The 25,384-nt window shown below is 54.7% G+C and overlaps 6 non-coding genes and 5 pseudogenes across 6 annotated transcripts; all 11 read right to left on the bottom strand.

Annotated features, from left to right (window-relative positions):
* Positions 1 to 667: 667 nt before the first annotated feature.
* Positions 668 to 786, bottom strand: LOC123629309. The gene has a single exon (XR_006732002.1). It is a non-coding gene; the product is annotated as a 5S ribosomal RNA (ribosomal RNA).
* A 3,470-nt stretch (positions 787 to 4,256) lies between these two features.
* Positions 4,257 to 4,388, bottom strand: LOC123629344 (annotated as a pseudogene).
* A 1,203-nt stretch (positions 4,389 to 5,591) lies between these two features.
* Positions 5,592 to 5,710, bottom strand: LOC123629307. Its single transcript, XR_006732000.1, has one exon. It is a non-coding gene; the product is annotated as a 5S ribosomal RNA (ribosomal RNA).
* A 3,470-nt stretch (positions 5,711 to 9,180) lies between these two features.
* On the bottom strand, positions 9,181 to 9,312 carry LOC123629342 (annotated as a pseudogene).
* A 1,203-nt stretch (positions 9,313 to 10,515) lies between these two features.
* Positions 10,516 to 10,634, bottom strand: LOC123629306. Its single transcript, XR_006731999.1, has one exon. It is a non-coding gene; the product is annotated as a 5S ribosomal RNA (ribosomal RNA).
* A 3,471-nt stretch (positions 10,635 to 14,105) lies between these two features.
* On the bottom strand, positions 14,106 to 14,237 carry LOC123629341 (annotated as a pseudogene).
* Positions 14,238 to 15,413: 1,176 nt separating this feature from the next.
* Positions 15,414 to 15,532, bottom strand: LOC123629305. Its single transcript, XR_006731998.1, has one exon. It is a non-coding gene; the product is annotated as a 5S ribosomal RNA (ribosomal RNA).
* A 3,473-nt stretch (positions 15,533 to 19,005) lies between these two features.
* Positions 19,006 to 19,137, bottom strand: LOC123629339 (annotated as a pseudogene).
* Positions 19,138 to 20,338: 1,201 nt separating this feature from the next.
* On the bottom strand, positions 20,339 to 20,457 carry LOC123629304. Its single transcript, XR_006731997.1, has one exon. It is a non-coding gene; the product is annotated as a 5S ribosomal RNA (ribosomal RNA).
* Positions 20,458 to 23,931: 3,474 nt separating this feature from the next.
* On the bottom strand, positions 23,932 to 24,063 carry LOC123629338 (annotated as a pseudogene).
* Positions 24,064 to 25,265: 1,202 nt separating this feature from the next.
* LOC123629303 lies at positions 25,266 to 25,384 on the bottom strand. The gene has a single exon (XR_006731996.1). It is a non-coding gene; the product is annotated as a 5S ribosomal RNA (ribosomal RNA).

The following is a 25,384-nucleotide window of genomic DNA, read 5'->3' as shown; positions in this document are numbered from 1 at the left end:
GAGCCGGCTATCCTGTTGCACCGTGGGGTGGGGTTTGGGGTGGGTTGCCACGGGTCGGGGGGCCGGTGGGTCGTTTGGGTTTGGGTGGGAGTGCTCCGCGTGTGTCCTCTCTGCCCGGGTGGCCGGCGACTTGCCCTGTGCGGTGCGCCGGTGTGTCTCTCGGGAGCCCCGGCGGCGGCGAGGAGCCCGCCCGGCGTGAGGCCCGGGCCCGAGGCCCGGGTGTGCGGCGGAGAGGAAGTCCACGGTGGGCTGGGGGTCCGGGGGCCCAGGGCACGGTTTGCCGCCGTGGGCTGTCCCGCGCCGGGTGCAGGGGATGTCCCGGAGTGCGGGGCGGGGCCGGAGAAGAGACCCAGCGGCACTTAGGGATCCCGCCGCCCGGCCCGGCCCCGTGTGGGGCCCAGGGCTGGGGCTCGGCTGCCGGCCGAACGGAAGGGCTGGGACGCTCTGCTGCTGCCGCTGCCGCCGCCGCCGCCGCCGCCGCCGCCGCCGCCGCCTGGCGGTGCTGCTGCAGCGGGGGAGAGGGGAGGAAGGCCCGGGCGGGGGCAGCGGGCCGCGCCGGGGGGCCGGGGGCCGAGCGCGAAAGGGGGGGCGGGCGCGGAGCGCGGGGGGCCCCCCACCCCCCCCCGACCCCCCACGGGCCGGCGGGCGGGACAAAAGAAGAGGCAAAAGCCTACAGCACCCGGTATTCCCAGGCGGTCTCCCATCCAAGTACTAACCAGGCCCGACCCTGCTTAGCTTCCGAGATCAGACGAGATCGGGCGCGTTCAGGGTGGTATGGCCGTAGACGGCGGCGGCCGGCCCCGGACGCCTCAAGAGGCCGAGCTGCTGCGACGTGGCCCTCCGGGCCCAGCGCCCCGACCCCCACCCCCGACACCCCCGCGCCGTCCTGCAGCCCCGTAGCCTTCAAAGCCTTGCTCGGCAGCTGCTACACAGCACAGAAGCAACACTTTGCCGCAGACACATATACAAATCACAGCAAAAATCAAAGACTCAATAGGACATCTCTTCAAAGCACGGAGGACACAAACGGGAGGACAACGTGTGACTTGTCAGATTCTACAGACGGCAGGAGCCCACATGAAGGCTCAGGGAAATATTCCAAAGGAGTGGGACATGGCTCCGAGCTCCCCGGACATGAGCAGACTGGCTTCGGCTGACAGCAGCTCTTAGATTGTCACAGTGGAGCCAGGAAAGTAGAAAGTTCCTTCCTCGCCTTTCCTGCTTGGCGCAGTAGCAAGTAGTCCACGGTGATACGGTGAATGGATACGATTATTGTGTGGCATCACGCAAAGAGCGAATGCTGTGGGTGTCTTTGAGAACTGGGAATTTGGGTGTGAGAGAAAGAGGTGAAATCGATAAAGTATAGAGTAAAAAGCCTCTAATTTCTCAGTTTCCATTTGGATTCTCAGTGTAAGCTCAATGTATTTTTCTTTAGTTTTTTAATCTAATTCTATTTTATTGTTTAGTTTTTAGTTGTTTCCCATGGAAAGTGCTGAGAAATAGGTGCAAACTCAACAGCAGTGCATTTCACCAGCATCTAGGTCGTGGTCTCCACAAACCATTGTTATTAAACGGTCCTAAGACTTACTGGAGACATAGGCTGACTTCAAGTCTGGGGCGGGAAATGGACGCTTCTTATGCTGGGAAGCGTGGATGCTATGACATCCAACAGGACGAGGGTCACGTCAAAAGACACAGGAACCAGAATGAGTAGACTCCCGTTTGCCAAACACAGGACAGTCTGATCACCAGTAAGTATAATAATTGCAAGATATCGAAACACATTAAATATGCTTAAATCCACGATTACACCCCTCACAGCGGCAAAACTGACTCGGGTCACTGTGGACAGCGGTAGGAAACAAAGGGAAATGGTGACAGCCGGGGCCGCCCCCAACTAGTTGGGATGTGTGGACACTCTTTCAAAAGACATCTCAACCCATCACCATGTATGCACTGTATTTGCACTGGATTCAAAGAAACTGAAGTGAGTGTATGTGTCTCAGGGAAACGCAGACATCGAGTACTTGCTGTTATCTCTAATACGGTTAAATGTTTAGATGGAATAATGTGGCTGTGATTACACTGAAAAAGGAAAGAAAGCCTCCACCTTTGATAGAAACATATTGACCCTTTATCGATGGAGGGATATTACTAAGGGGATCATGAACTTAAGGTAGGAGGGGTATAAAAGAAACAAGATCTGGCTGGCCAAGGGTTGGTGATTTCTTGAGTCAGGGTAGTGAGTATGTATTCTACTATTCTGTCTGTTTTTGTTTCTATTTCAAATTTCCCATAATAAAAAGTGTCAAAAGATACCACGAAGAGGGTAAAAAACAAGCCGCAAACAGGACAAGGCATCTGTAGCGCATATACTTGGCAAGATATTACTATTACAGAATATCTATGTGTAATATGCTTCATACGCATTTGGCACTGTATCCTCACTATTAATCAGGGAAATAGGAAATAAACAATGAAGCAAGGTGTAGTTTCAAACTCACCAGATTGAGGAAACTTAAAAAACCGATCGCTGTGTTGGCTGGGAGGAAAACTCTTACCCACACCCTGCTGATACGGGAGGTGAAGTGATAGAACCATTTGGAAAACAATGTAGCATAAATGGATATGAATCCACACTGGCGTCATTCAGGAGCAAGCGTATTCTCTGAGGAGCACGTACCAGAGAGAAGATAGGGCACGTGTGACCAGGAATCGTCTAGGGTAATACTCACGGGAGCCCTGTGTACACGGACCTAGTCAAAGATCGGATAAAGATATTTCGATTGCTTCGTGCAGTGCCATTCTATAGCAGTGCTGATGAACTGCAGCTTCCTGTGTCAGCAAGGAGTATTCCCCAAACAGAAGGTTTCCCCTGGCACACAAGTTACCCAGAATGCATCCACAATGGTTCCACATGTATTATATAAACTGTGAAAATAACAAACTACCTCAATGAGACAGTCCTATAACAGAGAGCAAAAACTTTAAAAGGAAAAGCAAGCAAAATGCTGACAGTCGAGATGGGATTTGTTGGGGAGAAGTGTTTCTTTGGTTGCATGCCTTCAGGAAAAGATACACAGCGGCTTGCGACCTATGAATAAACTCCCAGTTTTATAAGGTGAGTGGTAGAGTTTTGGTACAGTTAACTCGATTTAATCTAATAATAATAATAATTATTATTATTATTATTATTATTATTCTTCAACATGTCCATTTCCCTAATTAAAAGAAAAGGAGAAAGAAACAGATTGTAAGTTTCTAGTTATAAACCCTGTTTAAATTTGATTATTTATTAATTTGGGGGAAATGATTAGTTTGGGGGCTCTGTGTCCATCTATCGAGGAATACAGTATAGCCTCTCCATCGATTTGGGCCATCATTTATGTTTGTTACTAAGTTTTCCATCTAAGTTGGCACGTTTTTCCCGTAGGTGCTGTGTAGATTCTCTGTGACTTTGACTGTGATCCTTTTTAAAAATTGCATTCATTATTGTGTATTTGCTAGGAAATAAGAAATATCGAAACTATCGATTGAACGTTGATTTCATGTAGAGCTGTCTTGCGGGACTCACCTAGGCTTTCTACAGGTCTCCCATGCCTAGGGGCAAACAGTGTATTTTGAGAACCGTAGGAGGTGAGGACAATGAACGAGGTGATTTTTCCTTTCCCACCTATTATTAGTGTTTTCCCTTGTTTTAGTGTGTATTTTAGAGCGTCTGTTGCAGTATTGACCAGAAGAATCTCATTATCAACACCCTGGTCTTGCTCGTGACTTTCCAAAGAATGTTTTTACTTCTGAATCCTTAAGACTATTTTCTAAGGATTTAGACTTTTGAAAAGAGTTTCCAGATGTCTTCTCTTCTGGATTCTTAAATTATTTTATCGTGAACGAATGGCCAACTGTTCAGATTCTATTCTTCTGCATATATGGATAGGATCAAATTTCTCCTCTCATAGGGTAACGTGGTCGTCTACTTGGACAACCTTAGAATTTGTCCTGAATTCAGAGCCGGTCCGTCAGAAGTTCCGGAGGCCCGGACCTGCGGCAGGTGTCTGAGGGGCGACAGCCTCGGGGACTGAGCCTCCACATGTCAAACCTGACCCTCTCTCCAGGGGCCACGGGACAGGGTCCGGGCCGGCCGGGGGCGGGAGCCGGGGCGGGCGCGGAGGGCGGAGGGGCCCCGGGCCACCCCACCCCACCCCACCCCCGTTTCCAGCCCAGGGGGGTGGGACAGAAAAAGAGGCACAGCAAAAAGCCTAGGGCACCCGGTATTCCCAGGCGGTCTCCCATGCAAGTACTAACCGGGCCCGACCCTGCTTAGCTCCCGAGATCAGAGGGAATCGGGCGGGCGGGCGCGTTGCGTTCGGGGTGGTATGGCCACAGAGGCCGGCGGCCGCCCCCGGACGCCTCAAGAGGCCGAGCTGCTGCTACGCGTCCCTCCCTGCCCAGTCGGGTCCCTCCCGCCGCCCTGGCCCTTCGCTAGCCCACCTGCCCCTATGGGGGGGCGGGCGCAGGCGGAGCCTGACGGGTCTCGCGCGCACCCCCCTGCCCCACCCGAACCGCGGAGGCACCGCCGTCGCACATCCCAAGGAGCAGACCCACGGGCACGCGCGCAGGGACAGACTTCCACGCGTGGGGGCGGAGGGCCAGAGCCCGAGAGTGCGCGCGAGAGGGCCCTCCGCCGCCTCGCGCCAGGGCACGGCGGGGAGGGGCTTGCGGGCAGGGCCAGGACAAGGAGGCAGGGCCGTGGCTGCCGCTGGTCCTTCACCCGGAGGTCCTGAAGACGTGCAGTGTCCCCCCCACCGCGCCACCCCACCCCCGTCTGGGGAGGACCGTTCTGCCCCGATTCCCGTCAGGGCCTGCGTGTGGCAGCAGGCCCCGCGCGGGGGCGGGGCCGGGGGCGGGGGGCGGGGGGGCCAGAGCCGGCTATCCTGTTGCACCGTGGGGTGGGGTTTGGGGTGGGTTGCCACGGGTCGGGGGGCCGGTGGGTCGTTTGGGTTTGGGTGGGAGTGCTCCGCGTGTGTCCTCTCTGCCCGGGTGGCCGGCGACTTGCCCTGTGCGGTGCGCCGGTGTGTCTCTCGGGAGCCCCGGCGGCGGCGAGGAGCCCGCCCGGCGTGAGGCCCGGGCCCGAGGCCCGGGTGTGCGGCGGAGAGGAAGTCCACGGTGGGCTGGGGGTCCGGGGGCCCAGGGCACGGTTTGCCGCCGTGGGCTGTCCCGCGCCGGGTGCAGGGGATGTCCCGGAGTGCGGGGCGGGGCCGGAGAAGAGACCCAGCGGCACTTAGGGATCCCGCCGCCCGGCCCGGCCCCGTGTGGGGCCCAGGGCTGGGGCTCGGCTGCCGGCCGAACGGAAGGGCTGGGACGCTCTGCTGCTGCCGCTGCCGCCGCCGCCGCCGCCGCCGCCGCCGCCGCCGCCTGGCGGTGCTGCTGCAGCGGGGGAGAGGGGAGGAAGGCCCGGGCGGGGGCAGCGGGCCGCGCCGGGGGGCCGGGGGCCGAGCGCGAAAGGGGGGGCGGGCGCGGAGCGCGGGGGGCCCCCCACCCCCCCCCCCGACCCCCCACGGGCCGGCGGGCGGGACAAAAGAAGAGGCAAAAGCCTACAGCACCCGGTATTCCCAGGCGGTCTCCCATCCAAGTACTAACCAGGCCCGACCCTGCTTAGCTTCCGAGATCAGACGAGATCGGGCGCGTTCAGGGTGGTATGGCCGTAGACGGCGGCGGCCGGCCCCGGACGCCTCAAGAGGCCGAGCTGCTGCGACGTGGCCCTCCGGGCCCAGCGCCCCGACCCCCACCCCCGACACCCCCGCGCCGTCCTGCAGCCCCGTAGCCTTCAAAGCCTTGCTCGGCAGCTGCTACACAGCACAGAAGCAACACTTTGCCGCAGACACATATACAAATCACAGCAAAAATCAAAGACTCAATAGGACATCTCTTCAAAGCACGGAGGACACAAACGGGAGGACAACGTGTGACTTGTCAGATTCTACAGACGGCAGGAGCCCACATGAAGGCTCAGGGAAATATTCCAAAGGAGTGGGACATGGCTCCGAGCTCCCCGGACATGAGCAGACTGGCTTCGGCTGACAGCAGCTCTTAGATTGTCACAGTGGAGCCAGGAAAGTAGAAAGTTCCTTCCTCGCCTTTCCTGCTTGGCGCAGTAGCAAGTAGTCCACGGTGATACGGTGAATGGATACGATTATTGTGTGGCATCACGCAAAGAGCGAATGCTGTGGGTGTCTTTGAGAACTGGGAATTTGGGTGTGAGAGAAAGAGGTGAAATCGATAAAGTATAGAGTAAAAAGCCTCTAATTTCTCAGTTTCCATTTGGATTCTCAGTGTAAGCTCAATGTATTTTTCTTTAGTTTTTTAATCTAATTCTATTTTATTGTTTAGTTTTTAGTTGTTTCCCATGGAAAGTGCTGAGAAATAGGTGCAAACTCAACAGCAGTGCATTTCACCAGCATCTAGGTCGTGGTCTCCACAAACCATTGTTATTAAACGGTCCTAAGACTTACTGGAGACATAGGCTGACTTCAAGTCTGGGGCGGGAAATGGACGCTTCTTATGCTGGGAAGCGTGGATGCTATGACATCCAACAGGACGAGGGTCACGTCAAAAGACACAGGAACCAGAATGAGTAGACTCCCGTTTGCCAAACACAGGACAGTCTGATCACCAGTAAGTATAATAATTGCAAGATATCGAAACACATTAAATATGCTTAAATCCACGATTACACCCCTCACAGCGGCAAAACTGACTCGGGTCACTGTGGACAGCGGTAGGAAACAAAGGGAAATGGTGACAGCCGGGGCCGCCCCCAACTAGTTGGGATGTGTGGACACTCTTTCAAAAGACATCTCAACCCATCACCATGTATGCACTGTATTTGCACTGGATTCAAAGAAACTGAAGTGAGTGTATGTGTCTCAGGGAAACGCAGACATCGAGTACTTGCTGTTATCTCTAATACGGTTAAATGTTTAGATGGAATAATGTGGCTGTGATTACACTGAAAAAGGAAAGAAAGCCTCCACCTTTGATAGAAACATATTGACCCTTTATCGATGGAGGGATATTACTAAGGGGATCATGAACTTAAGGTAGGAGGGGTATAAAAGAAACAAGATCTGGCTGGCCAAGGGTTGGTGATTTCTTGAGTCAGGGTAGTGAGTATGTATTCTACTATTCTGTCTGTTTTTGTTTCTATTTCAAATTTCCCATAATAAAAAGTGTCAAAAGATACCACGAAGAGGGTAAAAAACAAGCCGCAAACAGGACAAGGCATCTGTAGCGCATATACTTGGCAAGATATTACTATTACAGAATATCTATGTGTAATATGCTTCATACGCATTTGGCACTGTATCCTCACTATTAATCAGGGAAATAGGAAATAAACAATGAAGCAAGGTGTAGTTTCAAACTCACCAGATTGAGGAAACTTAAAAAACCGATCGCTGTGTTGGCTGGGAGGAAAACTCTTACCCACACCCTGCTGATACGGGAGGTGAAGTGATAGAACCATTTGGAAAACAATGTAGCATAAATGGATATGAATCCACACTGGCGTCATTCAGGAGCAAGCGTATTCTCTGAGGAGCACGTACCAGAGAGAAGATAGGGCACGTGTGACCAGGAATCGTCTAGGGTAATACTCACGGGAGCCCTGTGTACACGGACCTAGTCAAAGATCGGATAAAGATATTTCGATTGCTTCGTGCAGTGCCATTCTATAGCAGTGCTGATGAACTGCAGCTTCCTGTGTCAGCAAGGAGTATTCCCCAAACAGAAGGTTTCCCCTGGCACACAAGTTACCCAGAATGCATCCAAAATGGTTCCACATGTATTATATAAACTGTGAAAATAACAAACTACCTCAATGAGACAGTCCTATAACAGAGAGCAAAAACTTTAAAAGGAAAAGCAAGCAAAATGCTGACAGTCGAGATGGGATTTGTTGGGGAGAAGTGTTTCTTTGGTTGCATGCCTTCAGGAAAAGATACACAGCGGCTTGCGACCTATGAATAAACTCCCAGTTTTATAAGGTGAGTGGTAGAGTTTTGGTACAGTTAACTCGATTTAATCTAATAATAATAATAATAATTATTATTATTATTATTATTATTCTTCAACATGTCCATTTCCCTAATTAAAAGAAAAGGAGAAAGAAACAGATTGTAAGTTTCTAGTTATAAACCCTGTTTAAATTTGATTATTTATTAATTTGGGGGAAATGATTAGTTTGGGGGCTCTGTGTCCATCTATCGAGGAATACAGTATAGCCTCTCCATCGATTTGGGCCATCATTTATGTTTGTTACTAAGTTTTCCATCTAAGTTGGCACGTTTTTCCCGTAGGTGCTGTGTAGATTCTCTGTGACTTTGACTGTGATCCTTTTTAAAAATTGCATTCATTATTGTGTATTTGCTAGGAAATAAGAAATATCGAAACTATCGATTGAACGTTGATTTCATGTAGAGCTGTCTTGCGGGACTCACCTAGGCTTTCTACAGGTCTCCCATGCCTAGGGGCAAACAGTGTATTTTGAGAACCGTAGGAGGTGAGGACAATGAACGAGGTGATTTTTCCTTTCCCACCTATTATTAGTGTTTTCCCTTGTTTTAGTGTGTATTTTAGAGCGTCTGTTGCAGTATTGACCAGAAGAATCTCATTATCAACACCCTGGTCTTGCTCGTGACTTTCCAAAGAATGTTTTTACTTCTGAATCCTTAAGACTATTTTCTAAGGATTTAGACTTTTGAAAAGAGTTTCCAGATGTCTTCTCTTCTGGATTCTTAAATTATTTTATCGTGAACGAATGGCCAACTGTTCAGATTCTATTCTTCTGCATATATGGATAGGATCAAATTTCTCCTCTCATAGGGTAACGTGGTCGTCTACTTGGACAACCTTAGAATTTGTCCTGAATTCAGAGCCGGTCCGTCAGAAGTTCCGGAGGCCCGGACCTGCGGCAGGTGTCTGAGGGGCGACAGCCTCGGGGACTGAGCCTCCACATGTCAAACCTGACCCTCTCTCCAGGGGCCACGGGACAGGGTCCGGGCCGGCCGGGGGCGGGAGCCGGGGCGGGCGCGGAGGGCGGAGGGGCCCCGGGCCACCCCACCCCACCCCACCCCCGTTTCCAGCCCAGGGGGGTGGGACAGAAAAAGAGGCACAGCAAAAAGCCTAGGGCACCCGGTATTCCCAGGCGGTCTCCCATGCAAGTACTAACCGGGCCCGACCCTGCTTAGCTCCCGAGATCAGAGGGAATCGGGCGGGCGGGCGCGTTGCGTTCGGGGTGGTATGGCCACAGAGGCCGGCGGCCGCCCCCGGACGCCTCAAGAGGCCGAGCTGCTGCTACGCGTCCCTCCCTGCCCAGTCGGGTCCCTCCCGCCGCCCTGGCCCTTCGCTAGCCCACCTGCCCCTATGGGGGGGCGGGCGCAGGCGGAGCCTGACGGGTCTCGCGCGCACCCCCCTGCCCCACCCGAACCGCGGAGGCACCGCCGTCGCACATCCCAAGGAGCAGACCCACGGGCACGCGCGCAGGGACAGACTTCCACGCGTGGGGGCGGAGGGCCAGAGCCCGAGAGTGCGCGCGAGAGGGCCCTCCGCCGCCTCGCGCCAGGGCACGGCGGGGAGGGGCTTGCGGGCAGGGCCAGGACAAGGAGGCAGGGCCGTGGCTGCCGCTGGTCCTTCACCCGGAGGTCCTGAAGACGTGCAGTGTCCCCCCCACCGCGCCACCCCACCCCCGTCTGGGGAGGACCGTTCTGCCCCGATTCCCGTCAGGGCCTGCGTGTGGCAGCAGGCCCCGCGCGGGGGCGGGGCCGGGGGCGGGGGGCGGGGGGGCCAGAGCCGGCTATCCTGTTGCACCGTGGGGTGGGGTTTGGGGTGGGTTGCCACGGGTCGGGGGGCCGGTGGGTCGTTTGGGTTTGGGTGGGAGTGCTCCGCGTGTGTCCTCTCTGCCCGGGTGGCCGGCGACTTGCCCTGTGCGGTGCGCCGGTGTGTCTCTCGGGAGCCCCGGCGGCGGCGAGGAGCCCGCCCGGCGTGAGGCCCGGGCCCGAGGCCCGGGTGTGCGGCGGAGAGGAAGTCCACGGTGGGCTGGGGGTCCGGGGGCCCAGGGCACGGTTTGCCGCCGTGGGCTGTCCCGCGCCGGGTGCAGGGGATGTCCCGGAGTGCGGGGCGGGGCCGGAGAAGAGACCCAGCGGCACTTAGGGATCCCGCCGCCCGGCCCGGCCCCGTGTGGGGCCCAGGGCTGGGGCTCGGCTGCCGGCCGAACGGAAGGGCTGGGACGCTCTGCTGCTGCCGCTGCCGCCGCCGCCGCCGCCGCCGCCGCCGCCGCCGCCTGGCGGTGCTGCTGCAGCGGGGGAGAGGGGAGGAAGGCCCGGGCGGGGGCAGCGGGCCGCGCCGGGGGGGCCGGGGGCCGAGCGCGAAAGGGGGGGCGGGCGCGGAGCGCGGGGGGCCCCCCACCCCCCCCCCGACCCCCCACGGGCCGGCGGGCGGGACAAAAGAAGAGGCAAAAGCCTACAGCACCCGGTATTCCCAGGCGGTCTCCCATCCAAGTACTAACCAGGCCCGACCCTGCTTAGCTTCCGAGATCAGACGAGATCGGGCGCGTTCAGGGTGGTATGGCCGTAGACGGCGGCGGCCGGCCCCGGACGCCTCAAGAGGCCGAGCTGCTGCGACGTGGCCCTCCGGGCCCAGCGCCCCGACCCCCACCCCCGACACCCCCGCGCCGTCCTGCAGCCCCGTAGCCTTCAAAGCCTTGCTCGGCAGCTGCTACACAGCACAGAAGCAACACTTTGCCGCAGACACATATACAAATCACAGCAAAAATCAAAGACTCAATAGGACATCTCTTCAAAGCACGGAGGACACAAACGGGAGGACAACGTGTGACTTGTCAGATTCTACAGACGGCAGGAGCCCACATGAAGGCTCAGGGAAATATTCCAAAGGAGTGGGACATGGCTCCGAGCTCCCCGGACATGAGCAGACTGGCTTCGGCTGACAGCAGCTCTTAGATTGTCACAGTGGAGCCAGGAAAGTAGAAAGTTCCTTCCTCGCCTTTCCTGCTTGGCGCAGTAGCAAGTAGTCCACGGTGATACGGTGAATGGATACGATTATTGTGTGGCATCACGCAAAGAGCGAATGCTGTGGGTGTCTTTGAGAACTGGGAATTTGGGTGTGAGAGAAAGAGGTGAAATCGATAAAGTATAGAGTAAAAAGCCTCTAATTTCTCAGTTTCCATTTGGATTCTCAGTGTAAGCTCAATGTATTTTTCTTTAGTTTTTTAATCTAATTCTATTTTATTGTTTAGTTTTTAGTTGTTTCCCATGGAAAGTGCTGAGAAATAGGTGCAAACTCAACAGCAGTGCATTTCACCAGCATCTAGGTCGTGGTCTCCACAAACCATTGTTATTAAACGGTCCTAAGACTTACTGGAGACATAGGCTGACTTCAAGTCTGGGGCGGGAAATGGACGCTTCTTATGCTGGGAAGCGTGGATGCTATGACATCCAACAGGACGAGGGTCACGTCAAAAGACACAGGAACCAGAATGAGTAGACTCCCGTTTGCCAAACACAGGACAGTCTGATCACCAGTAAGTATAATAATTGCAAGATATCGAAACACATTAAATATGCTTAAATCCACGATTACACCCCTCACAGCGGCAAAACTGACTCGGGTCACTGTGGACAGCGGTAGGAAACAAAGGGAAATGGTGACAGCCGGGGCCGCCCCCAACTAGTTGGGATGTGTGGACACTCTTTCAAAAGACATCTCAACCCATCACCATGTATGCACTGTATTTGCACTGGATTCAAAGAAACTGAAGTGAGTGTATGTGTCTCAGGGAAACGCAGACATCGAGTACTTGCTGTTATCTCTAATACGGTTAAATGTTTAGATGGAATAATGTGGCTGTGATTACACTGAAAAAGGAAAGAAAGCCTCCACCTTTGATAGAAACATATTGACCCTTTATCGATGGAGGGATATTACTAAGGGGATCATGAACTTAAGGTAGGAGGGGTATAAAAGAAACAAGATCTGGCTGGCCAAGGGTTGGTGATTTCTTGAGTCAGGGTAGTGAGTATGTATTCTACTATTCTGTCTGTTTTTGTTTCTATTTCAAATTTCCCATAATAAAAAAGTGTCAAAAGATACCACGAAGAGGGTAAAAAACAAGCCGCAAACAGGACAAGGCATCTGTAGCGCATATACTTGGCAAGATATTACTATTACAGAATATCTATGTGTAATATGCTTCATACGCATTTGGCACTGTATCCTCACTATTAATCAGGGAAATAGGAAATAAACATTGAAGCAAGGTGTAGTTTCAAACTCACCAGATTGAGGAAACTTAAAAAACCGATCGCTGTGTTGGCTGGGAGGAAAACTCTTACCCACACCCTGCTGATACGGGAGGTGAAGTGATAGAACCATTTGGAAAACAATGTAGCATAAATGGATATGAATCCACACTGGCGTCATTCAGGAGCAAGCGTATTCTCTGAGGAGCACGTACCAGAGAGAAGATAGGGCACGTGTGACCAGGAATCGTCTAGGGTAATACTCACGGGAGCCCTGTGTACACGGACCTAGTCAAAGATCGGATAAAGATATTTCAATTGCTTCGTGCAGTGCCATTCTATAGCAGTGCTGATGAACTGCAGCTTCCTGTGTCAGCAAGGAGTATTCCCCAAACAGAAGGTTTCCCCTGGCACACAAGTTACCCAGAATGCATCCACAATGGTTCCACATGTATTATATAAACTGTGAAAATAACAAACTACCTCAATGAGACAGTCCTATAACAGAGAGCAAAAACTTTAAAAGGAAAAGCAAGCAAAATGCTGACAGTCGAGATGGGATTTGTTGGGGAGAAGTGTTTCTTTGGTTGCATGCCTTCAGGAAAAGATACACAGCGGCTTGCGACCTATGAATAAACTCCCAGTTTTATAAGGTGAGTGGTAGAGTTTTGGTACAGTTAACTCGATTTAATCTAATAATAATAATAATTATTATTATTATTATTATTATTATTCTTCAACATGTCCATTTCCCTAATTAAAAGAAAAGGAGAAAGAAACAGATTGTAAGTTTCTAGTTATAAACCCTGTTTAAATTTGATTATTTATTAATTTGGGGGAAATGATTAGTTTGGGGGCTCTGTGTCCATCTATCGAGGAATACAGTATAGCCTCTCCATCGATTTGGGCCATCATTTATGTTTGTTACTAAGTTTTCCATCTAAGTTGGCACGTTTTTCCCGTAGGTGCTGTGTAGATTCTCTGTGACTTTGACTGTGATCCTTTTTAAAAATTGCATTCATTATTGTGTATTTGCTAGGAAATAAGAAATATCGAAACTATCGATTGAACGTTGATTTCATGTAGAGCTGTCTTGCGGGACTCACCTAGGCTTTCTACAGGTCTCCCATGCCTAGGGGCAAACAGTGTATTTTGAGAACCGTAGGAGGTGAGGACAATGAACGAGGTGATTTTTCCTTTCCCACCTATTATTAGTGTTTTCCCTTGTTTTAGTGTGTATTTTAGAGCGTCTGTTGCAGTATTGACCAGAAGAATCTCATTATCAACACCCTGGTCTTGCTCGTGACTTTCCAAAGAATGTTTTTACTTCTGAATCCTTAAGACTATTTTCTAAGGATTTAGACTTTTGAAAAGAGTTTCCAGATGTCTTCTCTTCTGGATTCTTAAATTATTTTATCGTGAACGAATGGCCAACTGTTCAGATTCTATTCTTCTGCATATATGGATAGGATCAAATTTCTCCTCTCATAGGGTAACGTGGTCGTCTACTTGGACAACCTTAGAATTTGTCCTGAATTCAGAGCCGGTCCGTCAGAAGTTCCGGAGGCCCGGACCTGCGGCAGGTGTCTGAGGGGCGACAGCCTCGGGGACTGAGCCTCCACATGTCAAACCTGACCCTCTCTCCAGGGGCCACGGGACAGGGTCCGGGCCGGCCGGGGGCGGGAGCCGGGGCGGGCGCGGAGGGCGGAGGGGCCCCGGGCCACCCCACCCCACCCCACCCCCGTTTCCAGCCCAGGGGGGTGGGACAGAAAAAGAGGCACAGCAAAAAGCCTAGGGCACCCGGTATTCCCAGGCGGTCTCCCATGCAAGTACTAACCGGGCCCGACCCTGCTTAGCTCCCGAGATCAGAGGGAATCGGGCGGGCGGGCGCGTTGCGTTCGGGGTGGTATGGCCACAGAGGCCGGCGGCCGCCCCCGGACGCCTCAAGAGGCCGAGCTGCTGCTACGCGTCCCTCCCTGCCCAGTCGGGTCCCTCCCGCCGCCCTGGCCCTTCGCTAGCCCACCTGCCCCTATGGGGGGGCGGGCGCAGGCGGAGCCTGACGGGTCTCGCGCGCACCCCCCTGCCCCACCCGAACCGCGGAGGCACCGCCGTCGCACATCCCAAGGAGCAGACCCACGGGCACGCGCGCAGGGACAGACTTCCACGCGTGGGGGCGGAGGGCCAGAGCCCGAGAGTGCGCGCGAGAGGGCCCTCCGCCGCCTCGCGCCAGGGCACGGCGGGGAGGGGCTTGCGGGCAGGGCCAGGACAAGGAGGCAGGGCCGTGGCTGCCGCTGGTCCTTCACCCGGAGGTCCTGAAGACGTGCAGTGTCCCCCCCACCGCGCCACCCCACCCCCGTCTGGGGAGGACCGTTCTGCCCCGATTCCCGTCAGGGGCCTGCGTGTGGCAGCAGGCCCCGCGCGGGGGCGGGGCCGGGGGCGGGGGGCGGGGGGGCCAGAGCCGGCTATCCTGTTGCACCGTGGGGTGGGGTTTGGGGTGGGTTGCCACGGGTCGGGGGGCCGGTGGGTCGTTTGGGTTTGGGTGGGAGTGCTCCGCGTGTGTCCTCTCTGCCCGGGTGGCCGGCGACTTGCCCTGTGCGGTGCGCCGGTGTGTCTCTCGGGAGCCCCGGCGGCGGCGAGGAGCCCGCCCGGCGTGAGGCCCGGGCCCGAGGCCCGGGTGTGCGGCGGAGAGGAAGTCCACGGTGGGCTGGGGGTCCGGGGGCCCAGGGCACGGTTTGCCGCCGTGGGCTGTCCCGCGCCGGGTGCAGGGGATGTCCCGGAGTGCGGGGCGGGGCCGGAGAAGAGACCCAGCGGCACTTAGGGATCCCGCCGCCCGGCCCGGCCCCGTGTGGGGCCCAGGGCTGGGGCTCGGCTGCCGGCCGAACGGAAGGGCTGGGACGCTCTGCTGCTGCCGCCGCCGCCGCCGCCTGGCGGTGCTGCTGGAGCGGGGGAGAGGGGAGGAAGGCCCGGGCGGGGGCAGCGGGCCGCGCCGGGGGGCCGGGGGCCGAGCGCGAAAGGGGGGGCGGGCGCGGAGCGCGGGGGGCCCCCCACCCCCCCGACCCCCCACGGGCCGGCGGGCGGGACAAAAGAAGAGGCAAAAGCCTACAGCACCCGGTATTCCCAGGCGGTCTCCCATCCAAGTACTAACCAGGCCCGACCCTGCTTAGCTTCCGAGATCAGACGAGATCGGGCGCGTTCAGGGTGGTATGGCCGTAGACGGCGGCGGCTGGCCCCGTACGCCTCAAGAGGCGGAGCTGCTGCGACGTGGCCCTCCGGGCCCAGCGCCCCGACCCCCACCCCCGACACCCCCGCGCCGTCCTGCAGCCCCGTAGCCTTCAAAGCCTTGCTCGGCAGCTGCTACACAGCACAGAAGCAACACTTTGCCGCAGACACATATACAAATGACAGCAAAAATCAAAGACCAATAGGACATCTCTTCAAAGCACGGAGGACACAAACGGGAGGACAACGTGTGACTTGTCAGATTCTACAGACGGCAGGAGCCCACATGAAGGCTCAGGGAAATATTCCAAAGGAGTGGGACATGGCTCCGAGCTCCCCGGACATGAGCAGACTGGCTTCGGCTGACAGCAGCTCTTAGATTGTCACAGTGGAGCCAGGAAAGTAGAAAGTTCCTTCCTCGCCTTTCCTCCTTGGCGCAGTAGCAAGTAGTCCACGGTGATACGGTGAATGGATACGATTATTCTGTGGCATCACGCAAAGAGCGAATGCTGTGGGTGTCTTTGAGAACTGGGAATTTGGGTGTGAGAGAAAGAGGTGAAATCGATAAAGTATAGAGTAAAAAGCCTCTAATTTCTCAGTTTCCATTTGGATTCTCAGTGTAAGCTCAATGTATTTTTCTTTAGTTTTTTAATCTAATTCTATTTTATTGTTTAGTTTTTAGTTGTTTCCCATGGAAAGTGCTGAGAAATAGGTGCAAACTCAACAGCAGTGCATTTCACCAGCATCTAGGTCGTGGTCTCCACAAACCATTGTTATTAAACGGTCCTAAGACTTACTGGAGACATAGGCTGACTTCAAGTCTGGGGCGGGAAATGGACGCTTCTTATGCTGGGAAGCGTGGATGCTATGACATCCAACAGGACGAGGGTCACGTCAAAAGACACAGGAACCAGAATGAGTAGACTCCCGTTTGCCAAACACAGGACAGTCTGATCACCAGTAAGTATAATAATTGCAAGATATCGAAACACATTAAATATGCTTAAATCCACGATTACACCCCTCACAGCGGCAAAACTGACTCGGGTCACTGTGGACAGCGGTAGGAAACAAAGGGAAATGGTGACAGCCGGGGCCGCCCCCAACTAGTTGGGATGTGTGGACACTCTTTCAAAAGACATCTCAACCCATCACCATGTATGCACTGTATTTGCACTGGATTCAAAGAAACTGAAGTGAGTGTATGTGTCTCAGGGAAACGCAGACATCGAGTACTTGCTGTTATCTCTAATACGGTTAAATGTTTAGATGGAATAATGTGGCTGTGATTACACTGAAAAAGGAAAGAAAGCCTCCACCTTTGATAGAAACATATTGACCCTTTATCGATGGAGGGATATTACTAAGGGGATCATGAACTTAAGGTAGGAGGGGTATAAAAGAAACAAGATCTGGCTGGCCAAGGGTTGGTGATTTCTTGAGTCAGGGTAGTGAGTATGTATTCTACTATTCTGTCTGTTTTTGTTTCTATTTCAAATTTCCCATAATAAAAGGTGTCAAAAGATACCACGAAGAGGGTAAAAAACAAGCCGCAAACAGGACAAGGCATCTGTAGCGCATATACTTGGCAAGATATTACTATTACAGAATATCTATGTGTAATATGCTTCATACGCATTTGGCACTGTATCCTCACTATTAATCAGGGAAATAGGAAATAAACAATGAAGCAAGGTGTAGTTTCAAACTCACCAGATTGAGGAAACTTAAAAAACCGATCGCTGTGTTGGCTGGGAGGAAAACTCTTACCCACACCCTGCTGATACGGGAGGTGAAGTGATAGAACCATTTGGAAAACAATGTAGCATAAATGGATATGAATCCACACTGGCGTCATTCAGGAGCAAGCGTATTCTCTGAGGAGCACGTACCAGAGAGAAGATAGGGCACGTGTGACCAGGAATCGTCTAGGGTAATACTCACGGGAGCCCTGTGTACACGGACCTAGTCAAAGATCGGATAAAGATATTTCGATTGCTTCGTGCAGTGCCATTCTATAGCAGTGCTGATGAACTGCAGCTTCCTGTGTCAGCAAGGAGTATTCCCCAAACAGAAGGTTTCCCCTGGCACACAAGTTACCCAGAATGCATCCACAATGGTTCCACATGTATTATATAAACTGTGAAAATAACAAACTACCTCAATGAGACAGTCCTATAACAGAGAGCAAAAACTTTAAAAGGAAAAGCAAGCAAAATGCTGACAGTCGAGATGGGATTTGTTGGGGAGAAGTGTTTCTTTGGTTGCATGCCTTCAGGAAAAGATACACAGCGGCTTGCGACCTATGAATAAACTCCCAGTTTTATAAGGTGAGTGGTAGAGTGTTGGTACAGTTAACTCGATTTAATCTAATAATAATAATAATAATAATTATTATTATTATTATTATTATTCTTCAACATGTCCATTTCCCTAATTAAAAGAAAAGGAGAAAGAAACAGATTGTAAGTTTCTAGTTATAAACCCTGTTTAAATTTGATTATTTATTAATTTGGGGGAAATGATTAGTTTGGGGGCTCTGTGTCCATCTATCGAGGAATACAGTATAGCCTCTCCATCGATTTGGGCCATCATTTATGTTTGTTACTAAGTTTTCCATCTAAGTTGGCACGTTTTTCCCGTAGGTGCTGTGTAGATTCTCTGTGACTTTGACTGTGATCCTTTTTAAAAATTGCATTCATTATTGTGTATTTGCTAGGAAATAAGAAATATCGAAACTATCGATTGAACGTTGATTTCATGTAGAGCTGTCTTGCGGGACTCACCTAGGCTTTCTACAGGTCTCCCATGCCTAGGGGCAAACAGTGTATTTTGAGAACCGTAGGAGGTGAGGACAATGAACGAGGTGATTTTTCCTTTCCCACCTATTATTAGTGTTTTCCCTTGTTTTAGTGTGTATTTTAGAGCGTCTGTTGCAGTATTGACCAGAAGAATCTCATTATCAACACCCTGGTCTTGCTCGTGACTTTCCAAAGAATGTTTTTACTTCTGAATCCTTAAGACTATTTTCTAAGGATTTAGACTTTTGAAAAGAGTTTCCAGATGTCTTCTCTTCTGGATTCTTAAATTATTTTATCGTGAACGAATGGCCAACTGTTCAGATTCTATTCTTCTGCATATATGGATAGGATCAAATTTCTCCTCTCATAGGGTAACGTGGTCGTCTACTTGGACAACCTTAGAATTTGTCCTGAATTCAGAGCCGGTCCGTCAGAAGTTCCGGAGGCCCGGACCTGCGGCAGGTGTCTGAGGGGCGACAGCCTCGGGGACTGAGCCTCCACATGTCAAACCTGACCCTCTCTCCAGGGGCCACGGGACAGGGTCCGGGCCGGCCGGGGGCGGGAGCCGGGGCGGGCGCGGAGGGCGGAGGGGCCCCGGGCCACCCCACCCCACCACCCCCCCCGTTTCCAGCCCAGGGGGGTGGGACAGAAAAAGAGGCACAGCAAAAAGCCTAGGGCACCCGGTATTCCCAGGCGGTCTCCCATGCAAGTACTAACCGGGCCCGACCCTGCTTAGCTCCCGAGATCAGAGGGAATCGGGCGGGCGGGCGCGTTGCGTTCGGGGTGGTATGGCCACAGAGGCCGGCGGCCGCCCCCGGACGCCTCAAGAGGCCGAGCTGCTGCTACGCGTCCCTCCCTGCCCAGTCGGGTCCCTCCCGCCGCCCTGGCCCTTCCCTAGCCCACCTGCCCGTATGGGGGGGCGGGCGCAGGCGGAGCCTGACGGGTCTCGCGCGCACCCCCCTGCCCCACCCGAACCGCGGAGGCACCGCCGTCGCACATCCCAAGGAGCAGACCCACGGGCACGCGCGCAGGGACAGACTTCCACGCGTGGGGGCGGAGGGCCAGAGCCCGAGAGTGCGCGCGAGAGGGCCCTCCGCCGCCTCGCGCCAGGGCACGGCGGGGAGGGGCTTGCGGGCAGGGCCAGGACAAGGAGGCAGGGCCGTGGCTGCCGCTGGTCCTTCACCCGGAGGTCCTGAAGACGTGCAGTGTCCCCCCCACCGCGCCACCCCACCCCCGTCTGGGGAGGACCGTTCTGCCCCGATTCCCGTCAGGGCCTGCGTGTGGCAGCAGGCCCCGCGCGGGGGCGGGGCCGGGGGCGGGGGGCGGGGGGGCCAGAGCCGGCTATCCTGTTGCACCGTGGGGTGGGGTTTGGGGTGGGTTGCCACGGGTCGGGGGGCCGGTGGGTCGTTTGGGTTTGGGTGGGAGTGCTCCGCGTGTGTCCTCTCTGCCCGGGTGGCCGGCGACTTGCCCTGTGCGGTGCGCCGGTGTGTCTCTCGGGAGCCCCGGCGGCGGCGAGGAGCCCGCCCGGCGTGAGGCCCGGGCCCGAGGCCCGGGTGTGCGGCGGAGAGGAAGTCCACGGTGGGCTGGGGGTCCGGGGGCCCAGGGCACGGTTTGCCGCCGTGGGCTGTCCCGCGCCGGGTGCAGGGGATGTCCCGGAGTGCGGGGCGGGGCCGGAGAAGAGACCCAGCGGCACTTAGGGATCCCGCCGCCCGGCCCGGCCCCGTGTGGGGCCCAGGGCTGGGGCTCGGCTGCCGGCCGAACGGAAGGGCTGGGACGCTCTGCTGCTGCCGCTGCCGCCGCCGCCGCCGCCGCCGCCGCCGCCGCCGCCTGGCGGTGCTGCTGCAGCGGGGGAGAGGGGAGGAAGGCCCGGGCGGGGGCAGCGGGCCGCGCCGGGGGGCCGGGGGCCGAGCGCGAAAGGGGGGGCGGGCGCGGAGCGCGGGGGGCCCCCCACCCCCCCCCGACCCCCCACGGGCCGGCGGGCGGGACAAAAGAAGAGGCAAAAGCCTACAGCACCCGGTATTCCCAGGCGGTCTCCCATCCAAGTACTAACCAGGCCCGACCCTGCTTAGCTTCCGAGATCAGACGAGATCGGGCGCGTTCAGGGTGGTATGGCCGTAGACGGCGGCGGCCGGCCCCGGACGCCTCAAGAGGCCGAGCTGCTGCGACGTGGCCCTCCGGGCCCAGCGCCCCGACCCCCACCCCCGACACCCCCGCGCCGTCCTGCAGCCCCGTAGCCTTCAAAGCCTTGCTCGGCAGCTGCTACACAGCACAGAAGCAACACTTTGCCGCAGACACATATACAAATCACAGCAAAAATCAAAGACTCAATAGGACATCTCTTCAAAGCACGGAGGACACAAACGGGAGGACAACGTGTGACTTGTCAGATTCTACAGACGGCAGGAGCCCACATGAAGGCTCAGGGAAATATTCCAAAGGAGTGGGACATGGCTCCGAGCTCCCCGGACATGAGCAGACTGGCTTCGGCTGACAGCAGCTCTTAGATTGTCACAGTGGAGCCAGGAAAGTAGAAAGTTCCTTCCTCGCCTTTCCTGCTTGGCGCAGTAGCAAGTAGTCCACGGTGATACGGTGAATGGATACGATTATTCTGTGGCATCACGCAAAGAGCGAATGCTGTGGGTGTCTTTGAGAACTGGGAATTTGGGTGTGAGAGAAAGAGGTGAAATCGATAAAGTATAGAGTAAAAAGCCTCTAATTTCTCAGTTTCCATTTGGATTCTCAGTGTAAGCTCAATGTATTTTTCTTTAGTTTTTTAATCTAATTCTATTTTATTGTTTAGTTTTTAGTTGTTTCCCATGGAAAGTGCTGAGAAATAGGTGCAAACTCAACAGCAGTGCATTTCACCAGCATCTAGGTCGTGGTCTCCACAAACCATTGTTATTAAACGGTCCTAAGACTTACTGGAGACATAGGCTGACTTCAAGTCTGGGGCGGGAAATGGACGCTTCTTATGCTGGGAAGCGTGGATGCTATGACATCCAACAGGACGAGGGTCACGTCAAAAGACACAGGAACCAGAATGAGTAGACTCCCGTTTGCCAAACACAGGACAGTCTGATCACCAGTAAGTATAATAATTGCAAGATATCGAAACACATTAAATATGCTTAAATCCACGATTACACCCCTCACAGCAGCAAAACTGACTCGGGTCACTGTGGACAGCGGTAGGAAACAAAGGGAAATGGTGACAGCCGGGGCCGCCCCCAACTAGTTGGGATGTGTGGACACTCTTTCAAAAGACATCTCAACCCATCACCATGTATGCACTGTATTTGCACTGGATTCAAAGAAACTGAAGTGAGTGTATGTGTCTCAGGGAAACGCAGACATCGAGTACTTGCTGTTATCTCTAATACGGTTAAATGTTTAGATGGAATAATGTGGCTGTGATTACACTGAAAAAGGAAAGAAAGCCTCCACCTTTGATAGAAACATATTGACCCTTTATCGATGGAGGGATATTACTAAGGGGATCATGAACTTAAGGTAGGAGGGGTATAAAAGAAACAAGATCTGGCTGGCCAAGGGTTGGTGATTTCTTGAGTCAGGGTAGTGAGTATGTATTCTACTATTCTGTCTGTTTTTGTTTCTATTTCAAATTTCCCATAATAAAAAAGTGTCAAAAGATACCACGAAGAGGGTAAAAAACAAGCCGCAAACAGGACAAGGCATCTGTAGCGCATATACTTGGCAAGATATTACTATTACAGAATATCTATGTGTAATATGCTTCATACGCATTTGGCACTGTATCCTCACTATTAATCAGGGAAATAGGAAATAAACATTGAAGCAAGGTGTAGTTTCAAACTCACCAGATTGAGGAAACTTAAAAAACCGATCGCTGTGTTGGCTGGGAGGAAAACTCTTACCCACACCCTGCTGATACGGGAGGTGAAGTGATAGAACCATTTGGAAAACAATGTAGCATAAATGGATATGAATCCACACTGGCGTCATTCAGGAGCAAGCGTATTCTCTGAGGAGCACGTACCAGAGAGAAGATAGGGCACGTGTGACCAGGAATCGTCTAGGGTAATACTCACGGGAGCCCTGTGTACACGGACCTAGTCAAAGATCGGATAAAGATATTTCGATTGCTTCGTGCAGTGCCATTCTATAGCAGTGCTGATGAACTGCAGCTTCCTGTGTCAGCAAGGAGTATTCCCCAAACAGAAGGTTTCCCCTGGCACACAAGTTACCCAGAATGCATCCACAATGGTTCCACATGTATTATATAAACTGTGAAAATAACAAACTACCTCAATGAGACAGTCCTATAACAGAGAGCAAAAACTTTAAAAGGAAAAGCAAGCAAAATGCTGACAGTCGAGATGGGATTTGTTGGGGAGAAGTGTTTCTTTGGTTGCATGCCTTCAGGAAAAGATACACAGCGGCTTGCGACCTATGAATAAACTCCCAGTTTTATAAGGTGAGTGGTAGAGTTTTGGTACAGTTAACTCGATTTAATCTAATAATAATAATAATTATTATTATTATTATTATTATTATTATTCTTCAACATGTCCATTTCCCTAATTAAAAGAAAAGGAGAAAGAAACAGATTGTAAGTTTCTAGTTATAAACCCTGTTTAAATTTGATTATTTATTAATTTGGGGGAAATGATTAGTTTGGGGGCTCTGTGTCCATCTATCGAGGAATACAGTATAGCCTCTCCATCGATTTGGGCCATCATTTATGTTTGTTACTAAGTTTTCCATCTAAGTTGGCACGTTTTTCCCGTAGGTGCTGTGTAGATTCTCTGTGACTTTGACTGTGATCCTTTTTAAAAATTGCATTCATTATTGTGTATTTGCTAGGAAATAAGAAATATCGAAACTATCGATTGAACGTTGATTTCATGTAGAGCTGTCTTGCGGGACTCACCTAGGCTTTCTACAGGTCTCCCATGCCTAGGGGCAAACAGTGTATTTTGAGAACCGTAGGAGGTGAGGACAATGAACGAGGTGATTTTTCCTTTCCCACCTATTATTAGTGTTTTCCCTTGTTTTAGTGTGTATTTTAGAGCGTCTGTTGCAGTATTGACCAGAAGAATCTCATTATCAACACCCTGGTCTTGCTCGTGACTTTCCAAAGAATGTTTTTACTTCTGAATCCTTAAGACTATTTTCTAAGGATTTAGACTTTTGAAAAGAGTTTCCAGATGTCTTCTCTTCTGGATTCTTAAATTATTTTATCGTGAACGAATGGCCAACTGTTCAGATTCTATTCTTCTGCATATATGGATAGGATCAAATTTCTCCTCTCATAGGGTAACGTGGTCGTCTACTTGGACAACCTTAGAATTTGTCCTGAATTCAGAGCCGGTCCGTCAGAAGTTCCGGAGGCCCGGACCTGCGGCAGGTGTCTGAGGGGCGACAGCCTCGGGGACTGAGCCTCCACATGTCAAACCTGACCCTCTCTCCAGGGGCCACGGGACAGGGTCCGGGCCGGCCGGGGGCGGGAGCCGGGGCGGGCGCGGAGGGCGGAGGGGCCCCGGGCCACCCCACCCCACCCCACCCCCGTTTCCAGCCCAGGGGGGTGGGACAGAAAAAGAGGCACAGCAAAAAGCCTAGGGCACCCGGTATTCCCAGGCGGTCTCCCATGCAAGTACTAACCGGGCCCGACCCTGCTTAGCTCCCGAGATCAGAGGGAATCGGGCGGGCGGGCGCGTTGCGTTCGGGGTGGTATGGCCACAGAGGCCGGCGGCCGCCCCCGGACGCCTCAAGAGGCCGAGCTGCTGCTACGCGTCCCTCCCTGCCCAGTCGGGTCCCTCCCGCCGCCCTGGCCCTTCGCTAGCCCACCTGCCCCTATGGGGGGGCGGGCGCAGGCGGAGCCTGACGGGTCTCGCGCGCACCCCCCTGCCCCACCCGAACCGCGGACGCACCGCCGTCGCACATCCCAAGGAGCAGACCCACGGGCACGCGCGCAGGGACAGACTTCCACGCGTGGGGGCGGAGGGCCAGAGCCCGAGAGTGCGCGCGAGAGGGCCCTCCGCCGCCTCGCGCCAGGGCACGGCGGGGAGGGGCTTGCGGGCAGGGCCAGGACAAGGAGGCAGGGCCGTGGCTGCCGCTGGTCCTTCACCCGGAGGTCCTGAAGACGTGCAGTGTCCCCCCCACCGCGCCACCCCACCCCCGTCTGGGGAGGACCGTTCTGCCCCGATTCCCGTCAGGGCCTGCGTGTGGCAGCAGGCCCCGCGCGGGGGCGGGGCCGGGGGCGGGGGGCGGGGGGGCCAGAGCCGGCTATCCTGTTGCACCGTGGGGTGGGGTTTGGGGTGGGTTGCCACGGGTCGGGGGGCCGGTGGGTCGTTTGGGTTTGGGTGGGAGTGCTCCGCGTGTGTCCTCTCTGCCCGGGTGGCCGGCGACTTGCCCTGTGCGGTGCGCCGGTGTGTCTCTCGGGAGCCCCGGCGGCGGCGAGGAGCCCGCCCGGCGTGAGGCCCGGGCCCGAGGCCCGGGTGTGCGGCGGAGAGGAAGTCCACGGTGGGCTGGGGGTCCGGGGGCCCAGGGCACGGTTTGCCGCCGTGGGCTGTCCCGCGCCGGGTGCAGGGGATGTCCCGGAGTGCGGGGCGGGGCCGGAGAAGAGACCCAGCGGCACTTAGGGATCCCGCCGCCCGGCCCGGCCCCGTGTGGGGCCCAGGGCTGGGGCTCGGCTGCCGGCCGAACGGAAGGGCTGGGACGCTCTGCTGCTGCCGCTGCCGCCGCCGCCGCCGCCGCCGCCGCCGCCGCCGCCTGGCGGTGCTGCTGCAGCGGGGGAGAGGGGAGGAAGGCCCGGGCGGGGGCAGCGGGCCGCGCCGGGGGGCCGGGGGCCGAGCGCGAAAGGGGGGGCGGGCGCGGAGCGCGGGGGGCCCCCCACCCCCCCCCCGACCCCCCACGGGCCGGCGGGCGGGACAAAAGAAGAGGCAAAAGCCTACAGCACCCGGTATTCCCAGGCGGTCTCCCATCCAAGTACTAACCAGGCCCGACCCTGCTTAGCTTCCGAGATCAGACGAGATCGGGCGCGTTCAGGGTGGTATGGCCGTAGAC

Source organism: Lemur catta, unplaced genomic scaffold (genome assembly GCF_020740605.2).
Source record: "Lemur catta isolate mLemCat1 unplaced genomic scaffold, mLemCat1.pri scaffold_133_ctg1, whole genome shotgun sequence".
In the NCBI taxonomy this organism is placed as follows: domain Eukaryota; kingdom Metazoa; phylum Chordata; class Mammalia; order Primates; family Lemuridae; genus Lemur; species Lemur catta.
The sequence above is the reverse complement of the archived record's forward strand: the minus strand, read 5'-3'. Positions and strand labels throughout refer to the sequence as shown.